This window comes from Tachyglossus aculeatus, chromosome 11 (assembly GCF_015852505.1).
Source record: "Tachyglossus aculeatus isolate mTacAcu1 chromosome 11, mTacAcu1.pri, whole genome shotgun sequence".
Taxonomy (NCBI): Eukaryota; Metazoa; Chordata; class Mammalia; order Monotremata; family Tachyglossidae; genus Tachyglossus; species Tachyglossus aculeatus.
In genome coordinates, this window is record NC_052076.1 from 8602273 (window position 1) to 8622349 (window position 20077).

General features: G+C 43.5%; 1 non-coding gene across 1 annotated transcript; it reads right to left on the reverse strand.

The window, feature by feature from the left end:
• Positions 1-11156: 11156 nt before the first annotated feature.
• LOC119935445 lies at positions 11157-11277 on the reverse strand. Its single transcript, XR_005453328.1, has one exon. It is a non-coding gene; the product is annotated as a small nucleolar RNA SNORD94 (small nucleolar RNA).
• Positions 11278-20077: the final 8800 nt, after the last annotated feature.

Genomic DNA, 20077 nt, shown 5'->3' on the forward strand with positions numbered 1-20077 from the left:
ATTCTCTGAAGCAGCGTGGACTACTGAAAAATGCCCAGGCCTGCAAGTCGAAAGACTTGAGTTCTAATTCTCACTCCACTACTTACCTCCTTGGTGACTTTGCGCAAGTCACTTCACTTCTCGGGGGCTCAGTTTCCTCATCTGTAAAATGGGGATTCAATATGTTTTCCTTCTTTCTTAGACTGTGAGCCCTATGTGGGACAGGGATTTTGTCTAATAATAATAATAATAATGGCATTTATTAAGCGCTTACTATGTGCAAAGCACTGTTCTAAGCACTGGGAAGATTACAAGGCGATCAGGTTGTCCCATGGGGGGCTCACAGTCTTAATCCTCATTTTACAGATGCGGTAACTGAGGCCCAGAGAAGTGAAATAACTTGCCCAAAGTCACACAGCTGACAAGTGGCGGAGTCGGGATTTGAACACATGACCTCTAACTCCAAATCCCAGGCTCTTTCCACTGAGCCACGCTGCTTGTCTGACCTGATTAGTTTGTATCTACCCCTGCAGTTAGAACAGTGTTTGACACATAGTAAGCATTTAACAAATAACACAATTATTATTATAACAATAATTTTCTCAGCTTATGCCCCTTCCAAATGCTGCACCACTCACAAAGTGTCATGGAATCAGCAGCCATGAAGTCTATGCTTTTAGTCTGTGGGGAGAGTCTGCCATGTGGAGAAAGAATTTGGAAAATTCTCTCTCCCTCTCTTTCTTTCCTTTCTCCTCCTCCAATCTTCCTCGAGTGCATCTTCAGATCCCCTAGGAGCTTATTAATGCACCCATTCTCCTGTTTAGCAAAACTCATATATTAGCACTCACCCCATTTTCAACACTGCATGCATTTGCATAACTAATTTTCCCAATGCCTCAGAGCCTTTTATTCGGACAAACATGCGTTGTTGGAAAAGCATTCCCTAATTCCTCAGCCATGTTCTCTTCAAAAGGGGGCTTAGTCAAAATACATGCTAGGGTTCTGCATTCCTGCCTGACAGTGTCTGGGGATCATGAGTGGAGAAACCCCAGGAAGTTTTCTGCTGCTAGCAGGATCAAGAAGCTACCAGACAGGGAGAAGTGAAGCTGGAGAATTTACACGGCTGAAAATCAGCAGTTTAGACACCCACCTAGCCAGAGACAGAGAACTGGACCCTTTGACTTCTCAAAATGCTTTCCAGGTTCTGGGGTTCTGGGCTTTCAGGAAGAACTGGCAGACAGAACTGACAGAACTCATTTGCTCCCCTGGCTTCAACTACCATCTCTAGGTGAATGATTCCATGATTCCCAAATCTACATCTCCAGCCCTGATCTCCCTCCTTCTCTGCAGTCTCACATTTCTTCCTGCCTTCAGGACAACTCTACTTGGAAGTCCCGCCAACACCACAAACGTAACTGGTCCAAAACAGAATTCTTCATATTCTCAACCCAAATCCTGCCCTCCAGCTGTGTTTCCCATCACTGTAGATAGCCCCACTATCCTTCCTGTCTCACAAGCCTTTTGACTCATCAACCCACATATTCAATTTGCCACCAAATCATTTTGGTTCAAACCTTCACAACTTCTCTACAATCCACCCTTCCTGCACCATCCAAACAGCTACTATGTTCCTCCAAGCATGCATTTTATCCTGCCTTGATTACTGCCTCAGCCTCCTTGCTGATCTCCCTGTCTCATGTCTCTCTCTCCTGCAGTCCAAACTTCATTCTGCTGCCTGGGTTATTTTTCTACCAAATCTTTCAGTCCATTTTTCAACATTCCTCATAGAACCTCCAGTGGTTGCCCATCCACCATCGCATCAAACAGAAACTCCTTAGCATTGGCTTTAAAGCACTCAATCACCTTGCCCCCTCCTATCTCACCTCCCTGATTTCCTACTAAAACTCAGCCAACAAACTTTGCTCCTCTAGTGCCAATATCACCATACCTTGATCTTGCCTATCTCACAGCTGACCTGTGGCCCACGTCCTGCCTCTGGCTGGGAAAGCCCTCCTTCTTCATATCTGACAGATGATCACTTTCCCTAACTTCAAAGCCTGATTTTAAGAACAACCCCTGCTAGAGGCCTTCCTTGACTAAGTCCTCATTTCCTCCGAGGCCACTCCCTTCTGTGTCACCTTTCCAGTTGGATTTGCACCTAGTCATCTCTCCCTCAGCCCCACGGCACTTATGCCCATAGCCATAATTCTTATTTCTATTAATGTCTGTCTCTCCTTCTAGACTGGAAACTCCCCGTGGGCAGGGAACATGCCCATGAACTCTTTTATACTGTACTCTCCCAAGCAGTTGGTACAATTCTCTGCACAAAATAAGCATTCGATAAAGATAATTGACTGACTGATAGAAGGAATTAGGATCCCATGGGTGCCAAGCTGAGTGTAAACATGTGGTGAGGCAGAGAGGCAGGGGAGAAGTCTAATTCGACCCAGCTGAGGTGGGCAAAACATCTTGGGAGTATTTCCAGAGTTTGAGGGGGGAGCCTGCAGCCTGCGCAACACGCCACTCCGACCAGGCACAATGAACGCTCTGACTTCTCAGCCCCATTCAGTTCGGCGACCACTGCTCCCTGAAGAACAGGGCTCTCTATTCCCACCGGCCTGCTCTTTCCGTCCCCTAGTTACATACCAGACATGTCTCGCAGAGCAGAGCTGAAACTCCAGGTGGCAGGATCCCAGTTTCATATAAATTAGGCTGGAGAGCAGTATTCAGACACTTTTTTTTGTCTAAATCATGCAAAAATGGGACTTTCTCAAGAGCATAAATCTGGTCAGACTCTAGACCTGAATGTAAAATCGGTTTAGTTTATAGTACAAACATGGAATTATCTGAAAGCACCCCGCTCCCAAACTACCCACCCCGTTTTGTTTTTTGTTTTTTGGGGTTTTTTTTGGTTCTATCCATTCTGAATGAAGTGATTTATTTGCAGGGTGGAAAGTACAATAGTGCAGGGAGAAGCAGAGAGGTCCACATAAAAACGCCCGCTTCACCGAGAAAACTTGTTGTACTTGGAATCAACAGGCATGCAGACTGACACAGGGCAGAGACCAATAGAAGCATGGACGCACCACTGCCCCAAAGAAATAAAAGTTCAAGGTTTAACCAGCTTCACAGTAGCTGTTGTTCATAACCAAAAAAAAAAAAAAAAAGGAATGAGGAAATTGTGGGGTGGAAGAAAGAAATGAGGTTAGAGGATAAAAATTAGAGTATGAGAAAGAAAGTCAAGACAAAAAACATAAACCTTAACATTGTGGCATTTCACAGGAGGAAAGATATTCTAAATATTCAGATTGTAATAAACAAAAATGGTGCTGTTCTATTTATTCTACTGTCCTAAAGAACAAAGCACTCTGAATTAGTGTATTCCAGCTCCTTTTCTTTGATATCACTGAGTGAATTCCCTAATTTGAAAATTAAACTCTTTCATGCATTTTTTTTTATCTTTGGAATGCTTAACTTTTAATGATAAGCATCACGAATTTGTTTGGGTGCCTGTTGTATGAGGTACCCTGGTAGAGAGAGAGGCAAACACAAATACTGCAGAAGCAGAGTGGCTCGGTGGAAAGAGCACGGGCTTTGGAGTCAGAGATCATGGGTTCGAATCCCGACTCTGCCACATGTCTGCTGTGTCTGCTGTGTGACTTTGGGCAAGTCACTTAACTTCTCTGGGCCTCAGTTCTCTCATCTGTAAAATGGGGTTGAAGACTGTGAGCCCCTCATGGGGCAACCTGATCACCTTGTATCCCCCCCAGCGCTTAGCACATAGTAAGTGCTTAACAAATGACATTATTATTATTATTAAATACTGATAACATGTATTGATAGCATAGTAACATATTTGCCATCAGGAATCAAGGATTCGAGACAAAATTTATGACGTTCTTTTTAAAGTGATCAGGAAACATGTTATTTACTGAAAAAAATTGGTTCTCATTCCACCTTGGTATTTGACCATCCATAAAGTTTAAAGAAATGCTGCTTTCTTTCGGAGACCCATGTCCTAGACGGTTCTGCTGTTCTAAATCAAAATCTAGAAAAAGACAGGTGGTGTATCTCTCTAGCGCCTCCAGGAGGTCATAGTTGGTGTCAATTTCTCAAATTGCACCACCATCTAAATTCATGTTCGGATGTAGATGAAGACTTGAACTTAATGCAAAGAGTAAATAATAACCTAATATTCGGTGATAGGTAAGATTAAGAAAGAAATTACAGAGAGCACGGGAAGTAAATATGACATTGAAAAGCTCTTGGAATGACTATTGTATTTGCCACTAAACAGGAGGAGAGTAGATCTGATCTGACCTGATTATCTTGTATTTACCTCCGCATTTATCACTGTCCTTGACACATGGTAGATTGCAAGCTCCTTGAGGGAAGCAATCATATTGGCCAAGATTATTGTACTGTACTCCCCAAGCATTTAGTACAGTGCTCTGCACACAGCAAGCACTCAAAAAATAACATTGATTGATTAAATAATACATTCCATAACTCACAGTTATCAATCCACTAGCAAGGATGATTAACAGTGGAGTTTTAGACTGGCAGTTAACTCAGTCATAGGTATTTATTGAGCTCTTGATGTGGCTTGGTACAACAGTTTGTAGACATGTTCCAAATGATGCAAGGACTCTTGAAGTTTCAGTATTTTAGAAATTGCTGGGTTTAGCCTTATTTTTTGCCAAACTATCACGTCCTGAAGTGAAGGAGGCTCACCCACTATAGAAATGAAATACATGAAAAGTACCACATTACATTAGTTTCCCATTGTACAGATGTGGCACTCAATATGCTAAACAGATCAATCAATCAATGATTATTTATTGAGTACTTGGAGGTGTACAATGACAAACATAGTCCCTGCCCACAACAAGCTTACATTCTAGAGGATGAGCTCACAGGGTAATGCGTGTGGACGGACGGACACACACACACACACACACACACACACACACACACACACCCTCCCTCCCTCCCTCCTCCCACCCCACTAAAACCCCTCACGGCTCCTGCTTCTATTCCCCATTGTGGCTACCCAGAGTAGAAGATGCTGAATTGAGCTGTAGTTGGAATTTCCCATGACCTCTTGCCCACGTCCTATCTCTGGCCTGGAACACTCTTCCTTTCCATGTGCTTACTCCATTTCCATAGTAAACACTTAACAAATACCATATAAAAAAAATCACTCCCATTTGAGAGAAAGAAACAGGATTGTGTCCTGTCAGAAATTCTAAACTCAGGGAATTTGAAAACAAGGGGGAGTACAAGGGGATACCCTGCTTGACCTTTCAGGATCCCTTTCCAGCCTGATGATTTCACCTGAAAATTCTTCTGACTAGTGCTGGGAATTAAAGGGACCAGCCATTTTAGGTTGTTTGGTGATCTAGGATGGCAAGAGTCCCCTGAACTCCAAATTCAGCTCAAGATATAGGTTGGGTTTTGGTTTGAACTTCAAAAGCTATAACGGTTCCAGCTTTGTCCATAGAAACTAAGACCCCAAGGCAGGTCAGGTCAGCCCAGGCCTGAGATCCTTCTGAGTCCGGAGAGCAGCTCTTTCAGACATGAAAAATGAGTGTTAGGTCCATGTGGGGTGGAGCAGAAGAAGAAGGGAAAAATGGAACAGAAGCAAAAAAATGGAACAGAAGCAACGTTATTAGATTTTAGCCCTTCCGTTTGCCATAGCCCTCATTGGAGACCCACTGATTCTCACCCTCTCTGGGGAGTTCAGCCTCTGCAGGAGATGAAAATGAACCTGACAGGGTGGCTTGACCTTTGACTCTGGGATTCTCTTCCAGAACATTTCTCTTTCTATACAGAACCTAATTGGGTTTAGCCTTTAGTTTATGAAACAGTCAGGCCTTGCCACACTCACTACCTCCAACTTAGAAAGATGGAACCAGAAAAAAAATTCACATTTATACAGCCCAGTCCAGCTAGGAGAGGGAAGGGAGAGGGGCAAGGAAATGGATAGACTGTGAATCCAGAAGAAGAATGAGAAATGGAGTTTAACCATACTATTTGGTTGATTCGGGACTGCCTGTGTCTTGCATCATTCTGGTTGAGTAACATTGCTAAATGCACCATCAGATAATTCTCAGTTGAACGGGGTGAGATTAGGTGACCTCTCAGGGGAGGGGTCTGTCCAGTCACAGTGGTCTAGGGGGATTTAATAATAATAATGGCATTTATTAAGTGCTTACTATGTGCAAAGCACTGTTCTAAGAGCTGGAGCACTGTTCTAAGCACTTCCATGCGTGTCCATCAACTGAGGCAATTGGTGCTAATTAGTGCAGAAAGAATCAATCAATTTTATTTGAGTGTTTCTGCTGTGCATAACACTGTACTAAGTGCTTGAGGGAATACAGTATAACAGAATTGGTATAACACGTTCCCTGCCCACAAGGAGTTTACAGCCTAGAGGGGAAGACAGACATGAAAATAAATTATGGAGATGTATAGAAGTGCTGTGGGGCTGAGGGTGGGGTCAATAAAGGGTATAAATTCAAGTGCAAGGGTGACAGAGAGGGAGAGGGAGTAGGGGAAACGGGAGCCCAGTCAGAAAAGTCTTCTCAGAGGAGATGTGGGAGAATTGATCCCGGATTGCAAACTGAACAAACCATACCGATTCATTCATTCAATCATATTTATTGAGCACTTACTGTGTGCAGAGCACTGTACTAAGCGCTTGGGAAGTACCGATTGCCAGGAAGGTTTTCCCAGAATAATAATAGTAATAATAGTGATATTTGTTAAGCGCTTACTATGTGCCAAGCACTGTTCTAAGCACTGGGGTAATAATAATAATAATAATAATAATAATAATAATAATAATAATAATAATAATAATAATAATGGTATTTGTTAAGCATTTACTATGTGCCAAGCACTGTTCTAAGCACTGGGCCAGGGGGGAAGAAAGGTGATCAGGTGGTCCCACTTGGGGCTCACAGGCTTCATCCCCATTTTACAGATGAGGTAACTGAGGCACAGAGAAGTTAAGTGGCTTGCCCAAGGTCACACAGCTGACAAGTGGCCGAGCTGGGATTCGAACCCATGACCTCTGACTCCCAAGTCTGTGCTCTGTCCACTAAGCCACGCACAATACCTTTTAAAAGGCAACATACCAGAGGGCAATGTTGTAGGGATAGTTTAGCTTAATAAAAGCCATTTTCTGCCAGTTGACCTAAATGTAGTATGCTGATAACCGTGGGCCGGAATTTAGCAATGTTACTCAACCAGATGGTACTTTTGGCCATCCTGCAATTCCAGCTAGCTGCTCATGAGGGAGTTACCAGGTCAGCAACAGCCAGCGTGGATCTATTGAGCACATGCTGAAGGTAAAGTGAAATATTAGCTATTGGAAATGCCCTTTTAACTTGGCTATTTATTCCTTCTATGGGTTACGAGTGGGAAACCGAGGTAAGCCAGGAGGACCAAAGTGAACAGTCAAAAACGCGATGGATAGAAGAAACAGAAGAGACCCGAAAGGCACTCAGGATATCTTCAGAGGGATAATAATAGTAATAATAAAATGGCATTTGTTAAGTGCTTACTATATGCCAAGTACTTTACTAAGCCTTGGGGTAGATAATCTAGTCTGACCTGCTGATCTTGCATCAGCACTTAAAACAAAGCTCGACACATAGTAAGCACTTAACCAATATTTTATTATTGTTATTATTATTATTTGTCTGCTGTGTGACCTTGGAAAAGTCACTCACTTCTCTGTAACTCAGTTACCTCATCTGTAAAATGGGGATTAAGACTGTGAGCCCTATGTAGGACTAGACTGCGTCCTCCCTGATCAGCCTGTATCGATCCCAGCACTTAGTACAGTGCCTGGCACAGGGTAAGTGCTTAGTACAGTGCTCTGTACACAGTAAGTGTTCAATAAATATGACTGAATGAGATACTGTTATTATATTGTTCGCATCATTATTATCAATCAGAGTGGCTTAGTGGAAAGACCGCAGCGGGCTTGGGAGTCAGAAGATGTGGGTTCTAATCCCGGCTCCACCACTTGTCTGCTGTGTGACCTTGGGCAAGTCACTTCACTTCTCTGTGCCTCAGTTACCTCATCTGTAAAATGGGGATTAAGACTGTGAGTCCCACGTGGGACAACCTGATTATCTTGTATCTACCCCAGTGCTTAGAACAGTAATTGGCACATAGTAAGTGCTTAACAAATATCGTAATTATTATTATTATTATCAATCACTCAATCACTTGTTTTTGTTGTGCACTTACTCTGTGCAGGGCACAGTACTAAATACTTCGGAGTGTACAGTACAAAACAATATAACAGACATGTTTTCTGCCCACTGTAATTATTATTGTATTATCCCTGTAACTTAAAGTCTAGCAGAAGGATATCTTGTTCACACTGTTCCTGCTGCTAGGAACTCCTTTTCTCCCCAATTCTGACAGACCATTATTTTCCCTCTCCTGAAACCTCACCTCCTCCGATAAGCCTTTCGCAGTTTGTTTCCCAGCACCTTAAACCATAGAAACCCATCATGCAATGCTAGTGCTTACATACTTGTATACTTGTTCATACCCATCCTCTATCAATAAACTCATCAACGATATTAATAGTTATGTTTATTCACTTGTGCATACGATTATTTATTTTGACTACTCGAGTTTTAAATATTTTTCTGTCTGCCTCCTCCATAAAAGTGGAAGTTGCTCATGGGCAAAGAATGTGTCATTTCTTTATTTTGTACTTCCCGACCATGTAGAGCAACTAGTGGACACTTAATAAATACTATTAGCACTATTACTGCTGTTATTACCTCTTTCTACTACTACTACTGAGTTCTTAATAAATATTATTACTACTACTACTCAGCACTTAATAAATACTATTACTAGTATTACGGCTTAAAAAATACTGTTACTACTGCTGCTCAGCACTTAATACATATTAATCAGCATTTTATAAATACCGTTACTACTACTATTGCTTCTACTGCAGCTGCTGCTGCTACTACTACTACTAGTATGGCCTAGTGGATTGAGCACGGGCCTAGGATTCAGAAGGTCATGGGTTCTAATCCCTGTTCTGACACATGTCTGCTCTGTGACCTTGGACAAGTCACTTCACTTCTCTGAGCCTCAGTTACATCATCTGTAAAATGGGGATGAGACTGAGACTGAGACTGGGGGTCAGGGATTGTGTCCAACCCAATTTACATGTATCCATGCCAGCACTTAGTACAGTGCCTGGTACATAGCAAGTGCTTAACAAATACCATTATTATTATTATTATTATTATTATTATTATTATTACTACTACCACTACTACTACTGCTATTTTCTTAAGGAAACCAAAACCTTCCCATCTGTTCTTCCTAGCTTCCTTTAGAAAGCTAGATCCACCCTGGGCTGGGTGGGTCATTTGTCTGATACAGTAATGAAATTCCCTTTGGTCTATGTTCCTTACGCTCACCATATTAAGGGAGGAATGAGTTGATTGGAAAGCAGCATTGGAAAGCGGCAAAACCACGGGCTTGGAAGTCAGAGGGCATGGGTTCTAATCTCGGCTCTGATCATTGTCTGCTGTGTGACCTTGGGCAAGTCACTTAACTTTTCTGTTCCTCAGTTACCTCACTCGTAATACGGGGATTAAAACTGTGAGCCCGACGTGGGACAACCTGATTAAGTTGTATCTACCAGCGCTTAGAACAGTGTGTGGCATGTACCATAATTATTATTATTATTTTGATCTCTCTGTAATACAGTTAATCATATTTAAAATGAAACTGTAGGGGCCAATTCGGGATGATACTGGGGACTTTCTCTGCACTGGCGTCCTTTAAAGGTGCAGTCCATTTCAACAAAAACCTACTAGAAATCTGCCAAGGGCAGGTTTTGAAGCCCCATTAACACAGCTATTTAGGGAGAAAGTTGTCATGTTCCTCTATTCCCCGGCCTTCCTGCCCTGACACCTCCATCTTCCTCCAAAATGACTCACTTGATGATTTGATCAGTATCAAAGAGATGTGCAGAGGTGGAAAGAGCCTGGTATTGAAGACAGAAAGATAAATCAGGTGCCCAGGAATCAGACTCCACTCTAAGTCGCCTGGTGGGCATGGTGGGAGTTTCTATTAAGGCGTTTTCCCTCTGTAACCTCTGTTTCCCTTTCTAAAAAATGGGGATAAGAAAGTTCCTTTATTTTTTTAAACTCCTGGGACCACTAAACAGATTCATAAAATAATTAAGGATGCTTTTGGAGGGAGATGGGCACTTTGGAAAGAGAGCAATTCTTTCTAATCACTAAGAAGTTTACAGCATTTTGGCCCCACAGTCTAAATTGGGACTTTCTAATAATAAAAATAATAATAATGGCATTTGTTAAATGCTTACTATGTGCCAAGCACTGTTCTAAGCACTGGGGTAGATGCAAATTAGTCAGGTTGGACACAGTCCCTGTCCCACATGGGGCTCACACTCTCTATCCCCATTTTACAGATGAGGTAACTGAGGCCCAGAGAAGTGAAATGACTTCAAAATCAATCATGCAGCAACAGACAACTGGACAGAGAAGTAGATGGAGAAACAGCATGGCCTAGTGGATGAAACAAAGGACTTGGGTGTCAGAAGGACTTGGATTCTAATCCCAGCTCTACCATTTGTCTGCTGTGTGACCTCAGAAAGTTCACTTCATTTAGCTGTGCCTCAGTTGCCTCATCTGTGAAATGGGGATTAAGATTATGAGCCCCATTTGGGACAGGGACTGTGTCCAACCTGATTAGTTTGCATCTACACCAGCACTTAGGATACGGCCTGGAACATAGTGAGCACTTAAAAAATACAGTTAAAAAAATGCAAAACAACAACCAAGTCTCCTAGAAGGGTTGGAGCACAGCACTCTGAAATAATAATAATAATAATAATAATGATAGTTATTTTGTTAAGCACTTACTATGTGCTAGGCACTGTACTAAATGCTGGGGTAGATAACAGCAAATCGGGGTGGACACAGTTCCTGGCCCACATAGGGCTCACTGCCATTTTACAGATGGGGTCACTCAGGCCCAGAGAAGTGAAGTGACTTGCCAAAGGTCACACAGCAGATAGGTGGTTGAGCAGGGATTAGAACCCAGGCCCTTGTGACTCCGAGGCCCATTTTCTGTCCACTAGGCCACACTGCTTCAGTGCTCAAATTTAGGCACCAGTCCCATGTAAGTGCTCGCCTCCATCCTTCCATGTGACGCACCTAAACACAGCTCCCATGGTGCAGCTGAGGTCCATACCCCTGGGCCAACAAATGTCCTGGGGGCTTCTAACCAAGGGTCAGCATCCTGGCTCACTGGCAGAGCTGCCCCTTGTAGCCATTGCCCACCATTCCAAGATTCTTAGAGCCGAGTGCTTTCAATCCAATTCAAATTGGATGAATTCTTGCAACAGTCTTCCCTGGGAGGTGGGCAAATCCCAGTCCTGAAGATCTACCCACACAAAATGGATAGATTCCCTTCCCTCCTCTCATCTCCCCTGAACAGTTTAGGGTTTTGCCTTCCTGGAGGCAGGGGCCTGGACATTTTGATCTCCTAAGGTCCCATTCTGTTCCAGGAAAGTTTCTCTGACAGCTGTAACACTCAACAATGATGTGAACCTTGTATGGTTCAAAGGCATTTATTTGAGTGGTTAGTGTGTGCTGAGTACTGTACTAATTGCTTGATAAAAACTCTGGGAATATTTTAAACTAGCGAAAAAGATTTCGCTTCTAAGGCTGCCCTCTAGACCCCCCCCTCCCACGTTGGGCTCAGCTTTTTGTTTAAAAAAAAAAAAAGCAGACCGACTCTGGAGAAGGCTGTTTGCTCAGCTTGCTTCAGGTGCTGCCTGTTTGTGCTGCCTGAAAAGGGAGGGTTTCTGCTCTGTTTGGTTTTCCTGATCTCCTCCCGAGCTGTTTAATGGACAACCAGTGTGTTTTATTTATCTGACAGGGTTTCTTCATATTGTTTCAGGTTATCAGCACTCTCTTGCAGATCATATTACTGCTTGTGCCAGGATTTGACCCTCAGTAGGGTTCACTTTAAATCACATCCTTATCATTACTGCAGTGATAAATAGAGATGCTTTGGAGGCAGTATACAGATTATTTATTTAGTACCTCTCTGTATCATGTTTTATACAGCCAGGGATCAATGTCAGACCTTTATGGATATAGCTTAGGTTGCATTCAGGAACTACAACCCAGAGCCCCTTAAATAATGTTAACTTAATAGCTGACATTTTTATGAAATCAGTCTGGGAGGAGTGGGCAGAGGGGGCGAGGGGTGAATAGAGGAGTTCTGGGCTTCCTGGGAATGATTTTGATTTCCAGTTTCAGCCTGGAATGGGTGGGTGGGGAAGTGGGGGGTGGAGGAAGGGCAGATGAGTTGTGCCCTGCCGTGAGAATGTATCTTGATTTCCAGTTTCGGCCGTAACCCACAGGGAGGTTTTCCTTTAGACATATCTCCCCTGGAGGGAGATCTGCAGTTATAGCTGAATTATATGGAGAGAAATGATGGGACGGGGTAGGTGGGGAGAGGGAGCAGGAGAGGCAGGGCTGGGAGTCATGGGTTCTAATTCTGGCTCTGCCACATGTCTGCTGTGGGACCTTGGGCTAGTCACTTCACTCCTCCAGGCCTCAGTTACCTCATCTGTAAAATGCAGATGAAGATTGAGAGCCCCATATAAGACAGGGTCTGTCTCCTACCCGACTACCTTGTATCTACCCCAGCACTTAGAACAATCTCCGGCACATAGTAATTACTTAACAAACATCACAATTATTATTACTGTTGGTGACTGCTCCCCTTGCCCAGTGATTCACATTTGGAAAAATGTGAAATGACACCACATCCTGGCTAGAACCCACTTCAGGTCTTCCTGTACTTTTCTCTCCTGTAGCATTCAGGAGTAGCCCATGGGATCCAGGGGGTGGAGCTGGAAGGTGCCCCCTGCCCCCCCCCCCCCCCCCCAGGCCGGCCCCCGGGGGCTCAGTGTCCCTTCCAACTGGAGCAGAAAGAATCAGCTTTTGATCTATTTGACAATTGGAATGCAAATTCTCTTCCATCTCCTGGATACCTGGGACTGTCCCCATTTCTCATTACTGTAATCTGCAGGCCTCGTGCACTGCATGACAAAAACAAAGATTCTTTCCGTTTAAAGGAAGGTTTCCATGCCCTCCTATCCTAAACCCTTGCTCCGTGGTGCTGAGAGATAGTGGGTAGGATTCTGACCGAAGTGATAATTTCCTTCTTAGTCCCCAAGGGGAGTTACTGCTCTCGGCTTAAGGTCCTGGACCCAAAAGACAGTTAGTGTGAGGCCAGATCTCAGGTCAGAAATTGGTCAGTGAGCCGGGAGCCTCACGATGACAGTTTTAACAGAATGAAACTGAACCTCAGCCAGTCCTCAGGATGATCCAAACTACTTATTATTCCAGGCAAAGGTGATAGGAGCTCTCTGGGAATGAAAGGAGTGTCTGTCTCCCCTGCTAGAATGTCAGCTCCTCGAGGGCAGGGGACAGGCCTACTGACTCCATTGTCCTCTCCCACTGGCTGACTACAGAGCTCTGCCTACAGTAGGCACTCAGTAGATTTGATCATAGAAGCAGCATGGCCTAGTGGAAAGACCACGGGCTGGGAGTCTTAGGATTTAGTTCTAAACCAGTTTCTGCCACTTGTCTGCTGGGTGACCTTGGGCAAGTCACTTAACTTCCCTGGCCCTCAATTTCCTCATCTGTAAAAAGAGGATTAAATCCTATTCCCTCCTCCTTAGACTGAGAGATCCAAGTGGGACAAGGACTGTGTCTAACCTAACTATCTTGTATCTGCCCCAGAGCTTAGTGCAGCGCTTGGTACATAGTAAGCTTGATAAGCAGCATAATTATTATTGATTGATTGATTGGCTGCCACCTGATTTCTTTCAGGTTACCTTCTTCCTCAGGCTGGACTTTTCTAATACAGACTTTGGCTGGCACAAAATCAGCCTCCTTCCTGGGTAGGTTTTGCTCTGTGATGGCAGAGAAAGACCCAGCTAGGGACATCAGCTCTGCTTCTTTTGGAGACCAACTGCCCAGATTCTGGAGGGGAGGGCTTCCCTTCCTGCCCATTTCCCAAAAGCTTGACTCATTGCATTTTTCTTTAAAAATGGGGAAAACGAGAGGTTCAGAATTATTTTATATCCCTCTCCAAACTTTGTTTCAAATTGGTGGAGGCATATCTCTTTAGCTCTTTCTCCTTCCCTCTTCTTCCGACTGCCCCAAAGGATTAGCTCACTGCATTTCTTCTTTACAAGCAGAGAAAAACGATAGGTTCAGAATTCTTTTATATCCTTCCCCAAACTTCGTTTCAAATTGGAGACACAACTCTTCAGCTCTCTCCTTCCCTCTCCCATTCTCCCCCTTACCCCAGGGGATTAGCTCACCATCCGTCTTCTTTACAGAGGACAACAGGGCATTCAGAATTCTTTTATATCATTCATTCATTAAATCATATTTATTGAACGCTTACTGTGTGCAGAGCACTGTACTAAGTGCTTAGGAAGTACAAATTAGCAGCATATAGAGATGGTCCCTACCCCAACAATGGACTCACAGTCTAGAAAAGGGCTCACAGTTTATATCCTTCCCCAAACTTTGAATCAAATGGGGGAGACGCTACTCTTGAAGATTTTCCTTCTCTTTCCCCAGTCCTCCCTCTGTCCCAAAGGATTGGCTCATTGCAGTTCTCCTTTAAAAAGAAAGCAGAATGATACCTAGGCTTTTAGCCTTCCTTCCCTTTACCAAACTTAAAATGCCTTATGGAGCCCTATAGAGGAAAGGCAGGATTGAAATGTAGCAAAGAAATGATCAGTCACAGATCTGATGGCGTCCTCATGGCATTCAAAGTGGTGGGGAGTTACCTAGAGCCTGCCGGATGAAACCTGTGTTCAAAGGAAAAGGGGAAAGGCTTTAAAGGTGAAAAGCGTGTTAACACAGGAAATGCGACCCTTGTCTCCTGATAGACAGTTACGGATATTCTCTGGGCCTGCTGAGAGATTGCTTTAACTCACACTCCCGTGTGAAGACATTAATATTGCTCCATCACTGAGCAGCTGAAATGTCCTATAAATCTCCATTTAAAGGCAAATTTGTAAACAATAAAATGTAGAAGCAATAACATTTTAATTCGTATTGAACATGCCCGGTAGAGAGTTATTTACAACACTGTGTTAAATGTTAAAACACTTCAGCAACTCACCTTATGGGCTCTTAAGATTTAGGGAAAAATGTTAAGTGGAGGAAAGCCATGTTTATGTAACACAGGGCTGATTCACAAACCAATCCATGGCAGAGGCCTGACTGAAAGACCCTCTAGAATCATCAGCTTGACTAACAGCTGTTTCTCTCCACACTGCAGTTTCAAACAATTAACCTTTGAATTTGGTCAACTTGAATCAGGACTCCTTATCAATCAGGCCAAAAAAATAAAAGACTCTTCCCACCCACATCCCACAAGGTAAATTATTCATCTGAATTACCTAGGTAATAGTCTGCAGTCTTCCTTTCATTTTGTCACAATGGGAACAACCATGACCCTATAAGGTGAAGAGCTCAGTGGTTAGTTTCTTAAAGGAAAAAAAAAAAACCTTTAGATATCCTCAACTTCAGTTAATTACTTTTTACTGATCCACCACCAACTTGGGCCTGGGAATCCTATATGCAGCCAAGATTTTTGTCAATAGTCGAGATGCACCGATAGACAAGGAAGGAGAAATCTGAATCAAGAAGGCCAGACTATCTTTCAGGAGGTTGGTGGGCAGAATGCAGCAGTAAACATGTGGCCAATTAAAGTTTTCATGGGGGGGCTTAAGCTCCAACTTTCTATGTATGTGTGAGTCGGATTTTCTGCTGATGTCATTTCTGACTTCTTAAGTAGTTTTGTCAGCATCACTTAGAGTATGGATGTGAGTTATGGATTTTGAAGATAATCACAATAAGGAGATATGATCCAGGTAGGAGAGATGCTGGAAAGATTATTGGGTAACCAGTGGCTAAAGTAAAGCCTGAATCATCCCAAAATCAGGGCGAGGATAACTCCTTTAGTCCCCAGGTCAGGTTGGAAGTAGTCCCCTGATGGCCAAAGGAGTGGGAATGGCACAAGCATGGAGCAGCTATTCCTGTCCCTGGACCATGCCCAAAGCCATGCCACCCTGCTGCAAGAGCCAACAATGTTGTTGATAACTGCTAGCCGCCTGGCACGCTGAAATCTGGCCACTAGGAAATTGGGTCCCAGACCATGCTTTGACACAAGCATATGTGCCCGAGAGAGTCTGTTGTTGGATGTAGCATAGCTTAGTGGCTAGAATACGGGCCTGGGAGTCTGAAAGACCAGTGTTCTAATTCCGGCTCCACCACTTGTCTGCTGTGTGACCTTGGGCAAGTCACTTCTCTTCTCTGTACCTCAGTCACCTCATCTGTAAAATGGGGATTAAGAGCAGGAGCCCCATATGGGACAGGGACTGTGTCTGACCTGATGATCTTATATCCACCCTGAGTGCTTACAACAGTGCTTGATACGCAGTTATGCCACAAGGGCTGCAGTGCATAGCACACAGAGTGCAGAGTACTTGGGAGAGTACAATATAACAGAATTGGTAGACGTTATCTGCCCTTAAGGAGCTTACAGTTTAGAGTGGGAGAGATAGTTCCCCAATTTTAGTTCACCCACAGAGTGGCTGTTTGGGTATTCTGCTGGCAAAAATGTCACGTGATGAGGGGTACCTGAATGCTGGTGATCTGACATTGTTCCAGGACCTCATTGTTGGTGACTCTGTCTTTCTAGTAGCTGTGGAGTTGATGGAATGTTCTAGAAGTCGGATAGGTCACCCGTGATAAATCCAGGTCTCCCACCTACAAAGAAGTTTAGACACCAAAATCGTTCCTTAGTTTTTAGTTTGGTGTTCTGCTCGGGCCACGCTGTCTGAGTCCTCAGCTGGTCTGTCCTGTGGCCATAATGGACACAACACTGTACGCCTTTATGTCTGGTGTTTTCATTTGAAGTTCCCAGGTTCCTTTCTGCCCTTCAGAAACAGCCTCTGCTGTTTCTAGGGCCCTGGGAGGGGAGCACGAAAGCTCTGAAACAACATGGGAAAAGTAAGTGATACCTCCTGGAAAACACTTTAGCTTAAAAATAATAACAATAATAATAATTATGGTACTTGCTAAGTGCTATGTGCATAACAATGTTCTAAGCAGTGGGGTAGTTACAAGTTAATCAGTTTAGACACAGTCCCTGTCCCCCATGGGGCTCACACTTTTAATTCCCACTTTATGGATGAGGTAACCAAGGCCCAGAGAAGTTAAGTGATTTGCCCAAGGTCACGCAGCAGACAAGCACCTAGAACAGTGCTTTGCACATAGTAAGCGCTTAATAAATGTCATTATTATTATTATTATAAGTGGTGGAGTAGGATTAGAACCCAAGTCCTTCTGAGTCCCAAATCCGTGCTCTATCCACTAAGCCACACCGCTTAGTTTCCAGGCAGAGTCAGATGGACTTCAACAAAGAGTTGCTTGTGACATCATTATGTTTGCTTGGGCCCAGTGAATTGTAGGCAGCTTCATGAGAGCCTCAGTGTCTGGTATCTGCAGTGCTCTGCCCACCCCACTGTCTGTTTGTCACTCAAAGGACATATCTAAAGGTTTCTGCCCTTTAGCCACACGTAAAGGACAATGGCAATGTTAGCATACACAGGAGAACACTCCACACCTTCTCTATTCTACCTCCCACTACCGAAAATGGAAACTTTCCAGTTATTAAAAGGCTGAAACCTATTGAATTTACCCCTCGAACTTTTCAGCAAAACAAATAACCTAACGGTCTTCCTGAGAGAAAAACCATTACTTTGCCAGAGGAAGTTTAGTCTGAAACAGGAACACGGTTTTCTACTAAGAAGGATAAATACCCATTTGGGCCCAAGGGGTCAAAGTTCACCTGTGCCCTTGAAACCACAGCTACACTTCAACGCCGGTCCGAAGCCAGATCTCTGAGGCAGAAAGGAGGTTTCCTGATTGGGCCTTTCGGCGTGGGGGAGGAGAAGTGTTCAGGCAGCTATATCGACCCCACACAATACAGCCTCCTAAAAAAGTTACGGTTGCTACATACCTTAAAATACAAAGCATTCACTCAATACTGTAGATGGAGCAATTATTTTTTATGGCAATGGGTATTTAGTCATGTCATAAAAAGTCTCATGAAACTCCCAGGAAAGCAGCCATTTAATATGGGAATTGCAAGACTTGAAGGCCCAGGCCCTGTGGCATTGTCAATAAGGCATTACCCATGTGACTAGGGCCCTCTAGTGCCTGGAGGGGAAGGGAGAAGGGGAGCTGTTCAGCCCAATGCTTAGTGCAGTGTCCTGCATACAGTAAACACTAAATAAATACCATTACTACTAATAGTACAACCCTGCCTCCACCCTTCCTGGCCAAGGAGGGGATGGAGATCTAATAAAGATCCCTCAGAAACAGAAGGAAGTCCCCTCTGACCCTCTGCTGGGAGATCAGGTCTTGGCCCTCCCTCAGACCTTCCGGAAACACACTCAGGTCTTCTGTATGGCAGAGCTGGGCTTCTCCCCTCCAGATCAGGGTTTAAGGGTCCTAGAGGTGGGTTTATCAATTTTTTGCCTTCAAATTCTAAGTCCTGAATCATGACTGTAATTTCCACGAGGGCAGGGATCATGTGTACTCACCCTATTGAACTTTTCCAAGTGCTACGAACAGTGCTCTGCACACGGTAAGAGCTCAATCTGTACCATTCATTGGCTAATGTGTCAGTGCCATTCATTCATTCATTCATTCAATCGTATTGATTGAGTGCTTATAGTGTGCAGAGCACTGTACTAAGTGCTTGGGAAGTACAAGTTGGCAACATATGGAGACGGTCCCTACCCAACAACGGGCTCACAGTCTAAAAGATTCCACTAATTCCTGTGCCACCAGTCAATTGATTGAGCACTTACTATGAGTAGAGCATTGCATTAAGCACTTAAGAGAGAACAATATTTATCTGACCCCCTCCAGCTATTGAAGGCACCCCAAAACATAAGTTCCAAATTCCAACATAACCCAGAGTCCACCATTTCATTTGCTTGATTAAGTTTAACACTGGAAATGAATTTTATGCTTAAACATAATCCAAATATTTCTTTAGGGCCAGAAATCATCCAAATTGCAAAGAACTCTGAACTTAATAATCCATTTCATCCTCAAAATTGTGAACGTGGTTTTAGGAAAATCCTCATTTTAATAGTGATATCTCATAGGGCAATGCACCCTTTCACATTCCTCTTAAGCTTAGTGAGCTCAAATAAAAAAGGATAACGGGATTTCAAAATGAAGACACTATCAAAGAAACGTAATAAGTATCATTTTCATAAAGGGGATTTAAAGACTGAAATATTCATATTAGTATTACAGTGCCATTGATCAATTTCATAAAGTGCTTGGAGAGTGTGAAATCTAAAGAGTAATTACCATTTACAAGGTGAACACATGAGCTGATGTTTCATTTATGGTCTTTTTTCCACTGCTCCAGTTTAGCATTGAATTTGATAAGCCTTTGTGCAGTGTTCTTCAGAATGTCTGATTGGCTTAGACTCTGAGAGTGGATAAATTCTAGGGATGATTTAAAAGAGACACCGTGGAATGATGTTCTTGTAGACCTGTGGAAAGAAAAGGTTGCTGTGTTCTTTAGGCATTCATTTTAGAAAATGATTAAGATGTTATCAAGTTCACGTTGCCCATTTCAATAAATGGCCAGACACCACTTCTCCCCACTTGAAGAACCTTACTAAAATTATATCTCCTCCAAGAGGCCTTCCCCAACTATGCCCATTCATTCATTCATTCATTGTCAGTCAGTCAGTCAGTCAGTCAGTCAGTCAGTCTTAGTTACCGCACGTTTACTGTGTCCAAAGCACTGTACTACGTGTTTAGGAGAGTGCAATTTAGGCATCGCTTATACACTTGTATCCGTACCCTTTCAGCAATTGATATTCACCTCACCTTCAGCCCCACAGCACTTACGTACATTATCCATAATTTAT